General features: G+C 37.3%; 1 pseudogene; it reads left to right on the forward strand.

Annotated features, from left to right (window-relative positions):
• Positions 1 to 1,843: 1,843 nt before the first annotated feature.
• On the forward strand, positions 1,844 to 2,121 carry LOC107142349 (annotated as a pseudogene).
• The last annotated feature ends 5,254 nt before the right edge of the window (positions 2,122 to 7,375 follow it).

Here is a 7,375-nt window from a genome sequence, read left to right on the forward strand (position 1 = left end):
CCAAACCAGAGATAGCTTCTCAGCGAAGTTCTACCAGACCTTTAAAGAAGAACTTACACCAATATTCCTCTTTATTCCATGAAATAGAAAAGGAGGGAACTCTTCCAAACTTATTCTATGAAGCTAGTATCACCCTGTTACCAAAACCAGACAAAGACACATCAAGGAAAGAAAACTTTGGACCAATATCCCTGATTAACATAGATGTAAAAATTCTCAATAAATCCTGGCAAATCACTTACAAAGAAATATTAAAAAGATAGTGTGCCAGGATCTAGTGGGGTTCATTCCAGGGATGCAAGCCTGGTTCAACATAAGGAAATCAATAAATATAATTCATTACATCAATAGACTTAAAGACAAGAATCACATGATTATCTCAATAGATGCAGAAAAAAAAATATTTAACAAAATCCAGCATCCATTCATGATCAAAACAGTAGAAAAACCAGGGATAGTAGAAACACACCTCAACACTTTTAAAGCTCTATATGCTAACCTCAAGTCCAACATCAGTATCAATGGAGAAAAATTAAAAACATTTTCTCTAAATCTAGAACAAGACAGGGATGCCCTCTTTTACCACCTCTCTTTAACACAGTCCTTGAAATCCTAGCCACAGTAATTAGAAAAAAAGAAAGAAATTAAAGAGATATGAATAGGGAAAGAAGAACTCAAACTATCACTATTTGCTGATGACATGATTCTATATTTAGAAGACCCAAAAAAACTCCATCAGAAAGTTTTTAGAACTCATAAATGGATGCAGCAAAGCAGCAGGATAAAATTAACACCCATAAATCAGTTGCATTCCTATTCACCAATGACAAATCAGTTGAAAGAGAAATCAGAAAAATTATCCCATTCACAATAACTACAAAAAATATTTGGGAATGAACCTAACAAAAGAGGTGAAACACATCTACAATGAAACTAAAGAAAGAAATTGAAGAAGACCTTAGAATATGGAATGATCTCCCATGTTTCTGGATAGGCAGAACTAACATTGTCAAAATGCCCATACTACCAAAGTGCTAGACAGATTTAATGCAGTTCCTATTAAGGTTCCAATCTCATTTTTCATAGAAAAATAAAAGCAGTCATGAAATTCATTCTGAAAAATAAAAGGCCTAGAAGAGCCAAAGCAATCCTCAGTGAGAAAAGTAAAGCAGGAGGCATCACAATACCAGACCTTAAGTTATACTACAGAGTTATAGTAACAAAAACAGCATGGTATTGGCACAAAACAGACATGAAGATCAATGGAACAAAATAGAAAGACACAGTCATACCCACATAAATATAGTTATCTCACACTAGACAAAGGTATCATAAACATGCATTGGAGGAAAGATAGCCTCTTCAACAAATGGTGCTGGGAAAATTGGAAATCTATATATAGTAGAATGAAATTGAACCCTCTCTCTCACTCTGTACAAAACTCAACTCAAAGTGGATCAAGGACCTATGCATTAGGCCAAAGATTCTGTGCCTACTAGAAGAAAAAGTAGGTTCAACTCTCCACCATGTTGATTTAGGAACTGACTTCCTCAAAAAGACTCCTAAACTGCAAGAAGTAAAATCAAGAATCAATAAATGGGATGGTATCAAACTGAAAAGCTCTTCACAGCAAAGAAAACAATCAATACTGTGAACAGAGCTCCACTGGCTGCTTTGAAATTCCATCTTTGCATTGTTCCTGGGTCCAGCTCCCCATGGCTCTCCCCGAAACAACCTCTGCCATGCGTCTCCTCCACCATGGACTCCAACAGCTTTATCTCCAGAGTCCCTGAACTCTAGTTTCCTTTTTAACCCACTGCATCCATCACAGGCCTGCCCCAGTATGTCAGACACAACTGTGGATACTAGCTCCGACATCACCACTAAGGACTTAAAGGAGAAGAAGGACATTTTGGAGGAGGCAGAGAATGTAAGAGATACCCCTGCTACTGGGAATGCTAATGAGGAAAATGGGAAGCAGGAAGCTGACAATGAGGTAGATGAGGAAGGAGGGAGGAAGGTGATGGTGAGGAAGAGGATGGAGATAAAGATGAGGCGGCAACTGAAGATGAAGAGGATGATGTTGATACCAAGAAGCAGAAGACCAATGAGAATGACTAGACATCCAAAAAGGAAAAGTTAAACTAAAAATAAAAGGCCGTTGTGACCTATTCACCCTCCACTTCCCGTCTTGTGGTTACCTTCCAGTAAAGAGGGCTACCCACCTGCCCACCCACCCACCCACCCACCCCAGACAGTACCACCCTCAGATGACACGGGCTCTCCACTACCCAACCAAAACTACAAGGTGAATTTGCAAAAGGGGAGGAAAAAAAGAACCGAAACTTCTAAGGCCATGCTTTTTTTCTTGAAAGTACTTTAAAAAAGGAAAATTTGTATTTTTTATGTACATTTTATATTTTTGTACATATTGTTAGGGGTCAGCCATTTTTAATGATTTTAGATGACCCCAAACCAGCCTTGGGAGTATTCTCTGTCCCACTTTTGACTTTACTTGTAGTGTTCATTATAACCTCAAAGGAGGGAAAAAAAAAAAACTTGTTAAAAAAAATGCAAAACAACAACAACAAAAAAATCTATTCTGAGCATTCCAGTAACTTTTTTTTTGTGCTGTGCTGTAAGTAGTTGGTTTGTATGAGGCCAAAGATAAAAAGTTTTTTTTTTTTTTCCCAGTGGAACTGAGCCACATCCCCAGCCTTTTTTTTTTTTTTTTTTTTTTTGAGACAGGATCTCGCTGAGTTCCTTAGCACATCGCTTTTGCTGAGACTGGGTTTGAATTCGCAATCCTCCTGCCTCAGCCTCCCAAGCCTCGCCTGGCTTCTCCTCCCCCCACTCTTTCTTTTTGTCTATGATGTTGCTGTTTATTTTTTTGGCCTATTGATGTATGTGTGAAACAATGTTGTCCAACAATAAACCCGAATTTTATTTTGCTGAGTTGTTCTAACAGCAACAACAAAAAAAGAATGTGAATAAGAGCCTATAGAATGGGAGAAAATTTTTACTACCAACACCTCAGATAGAACATTAACCTCCAGGATATACAAAGAACTCAAATAACACACACACACACATAAATAACCCAATCAATAAGTGGGCACTTCACAGAAGAAGAAATTCAAATGGTCAAAAAACATACGCTAAGTGAAATAAGCCAGGTTACACACACACACACACACACACATACACACACACAAAAGGCAGAATGTTCTCTCTGATATGTTGATGCTATACATATACAACAAGGGAGGGGAAGATGAGGAGTTCACAGGACTGGACAAAGGGGAATTAAGGGAAGAGAGGGAAGAAGGGAATAGAAAAGACAATAGAATGAATTGACATATCTTTCCTATCCTTATGTATGAATATACTACCAGTGCAACTCCATATCATATACAACCACTATAATAGGATTCTAATTGGAACAAGTTATTCTATGTATGTACAATATGTCAAAATACACTCTGCTGTCATATATATCTAAAATGAGTGAATAAATAAAAAAAATATGTATGAACTTTTCCCTTAGTCTCCCACTTAGGATTTTAAGTCTTCTACTGAGGATTTCTCACATTGTCCTTCCATAAGGGGTACAGGCTCACATCTTCCCATGTTCTCTTCTCTCCTCTTTCTTTACCTCCTCTACTTTTCCTCTCAAGAGCAGCTCAAACTTTAGTGAGCCTCAAGATTACCCAGAAGACTTGTTGAAACACAGATTTCTGGGGCTACTCTCAGAGTTTTCGATTTGCTTCTGAAGTAGGACCTGAGGATCTGCATTTTTATTAAGCTCCCTGGTAATGTCCATGCTGGTCTTGAGACTATGTTTTAAGAAATACTACTTTGGGGGCTAGGGTTGTGGCTCAGTGGCAGAGCGCTTGCCTAGCATGTGTGAGGCACTGGGTTCTATTCTCAGCACTGCATATAAATAAATGAATAAAATAAAGGTTCATCAACATCTAAAAAAATATTTTTAAAAAATAAATACTTCTTTGGGGCTGGGACTGTAGTTCAGTTGTACAGCACTTGCCCAGCATGCACAAGGCCCTAGGTTAGATTGCCAGTAGTGTACACACACACATCCCCCCACCCCCCCAAAAAAAGAAAAGAAAAAATAAATACTATTTTAGAAAAACAAATTCTTTTCCAGGCCTCAAAGAGAGCAGTTTCATGCCCTTTGGTTGATACTTTAGTATCAATCAATACACACAACTTGGGGGCTCACGTTTTACTCAAGCACTTAACATATATTTCAAATATGTGTAATTCACTTCCTGTTAATGTCCCCTCCAGAACTTAGATTGAAATTTAATTAGTTGCCATTTTAATAGTTATTAAATAGTTATTAAAACTAAAGGTGGGACCTTTACACAGTAAGGGTTAATGGGGGCGTGTAAGTTGTATGGGAGTGGATTCCTGATAAAAGGGATGAGTCTGGCCCAGTTCTCTTTGTCTCCCATGCTTGCTTCCCTCCACTGTTATGATGCAGCATGAAGCCCCTGCCAGGTGCTGAAGGCTTGCCCTTGAACTTCCTAGTCTCCAGGCTTTGAAAGAAAAAAACACACGTGTCAGTATGTTTGGAGGAAAGTAGGTAAAGAAAAGAACTTGGTTTTCTGGTAAGGTCAAACTTGAGGAAAAACAAAGGGCTACAGTGTATGATAGAAGTCACAGGAGAAAGGAATCCAAACTGAAATGTCAAGACCATGGCAAAAAGAGCAATCAGAGACCCAGGGGCGGGCCTGGGCTGGGGAAATGATTCTAGGCCAAGAGTGGATCTTTTATAGTGGATTACTTGAAATTTTGAGTAGAAGTAAAAATTAAAAAAAAAAAAAAACACAAGTTTGGTGTTTTCCTAGTTTAGAAATTGCCTAGAAAAAGGTGAAAAAAGAAAATACTTTGGATTCTGTTTATGTGCTATTTTCTGCATAAGAAAATGAGTAATAAATGCTGTTTGCTTTCCAATTTCAGAAATAATATATATTCTTTAGGACATCGATAGAAATATAGAGAAGAAAACAAAAATCATCCATACACTCTTCATTCAGACATAAGTACTATGAACACTCACTGTATTTTTTTCTAGTACCTTAAAATATATTGGAGTTACATAAAAAATTACTTCATGATTTTTCACAAACATATTAGTTATTTCTGTAGGTAATTAAATCTCCATTAGAAACAGGTTTTAAATGTGTGCATGATGGAAGCCATTGCAGGTTTAAGAGTATTTTAAATACACATTTTAAATATGTATATAAACATTTTAAATGTATATATGTGTATGTACACACACACACACACACACACACATATTCATTCCAGTCTGCATCTGAGGACTTGAGAACAAGGACAGCTAAGTGAATAAGCTTCAGTTTCAGTTTGAATCTGAAGGCAGGAGAAGGCCAGTTTCTCAGCACAAAGACAGCCAAAGAGAGAGAATTTTCTCTTACTCCACTTTTGATCTATGCAGGCCTCTAATAGATTGGATGAGGCCTACCCCACAAAGGGAACAACAATCTGCTTTACTAAGTCTATCAACTTAAATGTTAATCTTAAACAGAAACACCCTCATAGAACCACACAGAATAATGTTTAAACAAGTATCTGGTGACCCTGTGGCCCAGTCAAGTTGATGCACAAAATTAGCCATTGCAGTAATTGTTAGCTCAGTTACCTGGAAATCAGAGTTAAAAGGTGCTTCAGGGTTTGTTGAATCAGTGTCTGAAGAATTCCTTCAAAGTCAACAGTTTTCCTTTAGTTGTTAGGCCTTTAGTATTGTTATCTGCATTGTAAGTGTTGTTCCTCTCCTTCTCTGGTTGATTATATAATATTAATGTCTCTCTATATATACATGCATATATACATATGTGTATATATAATATCCAACATACACTATTAATATATAGTCTAGTATATAATATCTGAATAATTAATTGGATGTATATCATACATAATCTGCAGAACCCAGACTAATTCCCTTTTTTATTTAAACAAAAGGTGAAGAGGAAAGGGCCACTCTTCCTACCTTTCTAATGTTTTATGCTGTTTGTGTAAGTTCTAAGCTTCCATTAGGCTAGTTACACAATGATCAAACTTAAAAATTTAAATCCGGTCATGTTGTGCTCCTGCCCTTAAACCTGCAATGGCTTCCATCACATATTAATAACAACAATAATACTAATGACAAGCAAGAGCTCTCCCTGGCCTCGAACCCTCTTGACTGGGCTGCCTCAGCACCCCTTACTCTAGTGTGCTGTGCCAGTAAGTCTGTCTCAGGGCTGCTGCATTTGTTGTTCCTCCTGCCTGGAGTGATTTTCCCTAAGAACTTCATGTAGCTACCAGCTTCACTATCAATCCTCAGAGGGCCTTTTTTAAACTCCTTATGTAAAGGAGTTTCCACCCCATTCATTTGATACTCTACCCAATGTTCTGTATTCCTTCATGGTACTTATCCCTGCCAAACTTTATATATTTCACTTTTTATATCTGTTGGTCTTATCAAAATATAAGTTCATAAGGGCAGGGACTTTTATTCATGACACTGTCTCTAGCACCTAGAACACTTCCTGGAGCATAATAGGTGATAACTATTTATTCAAGAACATAAAAAGAAGAAACTAAAAGTCTCAGGAGCTTTCTTCCTTAAGAACTATCCATGAATATTATTGCTTAGTTTTCATTTTAGTAATGGTGTACCCCTGCTGGTTGGGTGACTTACCCTGACCTCTCTCTACCTAGTTGCTTTCCATGATTGGAGTTGCATGAGTTAGAACATATTTTCCTAGCCTCCACAGCGCTATGCAACAGGGAAAGGCCAGTGAAAGATTGTGCAATCCTTTCTGTTTCCTTGTAAAAGGAACACACAAGACTGACTCTGCTCTGTCCTTATTCTGCTTAGAAGTGAGGTATGATCATCATGATGAAACAGTGATCTTATGACTGTAAGGTTGCAGGACTAAGAGAAATGCCAGACTTAACACTATTGAGTTGTTCAATCTATGCCAGTGATGAGAAAATGAACTCTGATTGTTGGTTGAGCTTTCTGTTCCTTACAGTATGACAAATCATAACAGGATACAAGTGGTGACAAAAGACAGTGTAGTCTTCAATCCAACAAATATTTTGGGGCAACCACTAAGAATAAGACATTGTGTTGTGGATATAAAGACCAAGTCACAGTTTCTCTCCCTGAGAAGTTTCTAACCTAAATAAAGAAGTAGATTAATGTAAGGTAGGATGAAATCACTGTTTGAATTTTCTTCTGTGAACTTCATGAAGGCACCTACCCAGTGCACACCTCAATGCCTGATATATATATATATATATATATATATATATATATATATATATATATATATAT

The sequence above is a fragment of the Marmota marmota genome, unplaced genomic scaffold (genome assembly GCF_001458135.2).
Source record: "Marmota marmota marmota unplaced genomic scaffold, marMar, whole genome shotgun sequence".
NCBI lineage: Eukaryota > Metazoa > Chordata > Mammalia > Rodentia > Sciuridae > Marmota > Marmota marmota.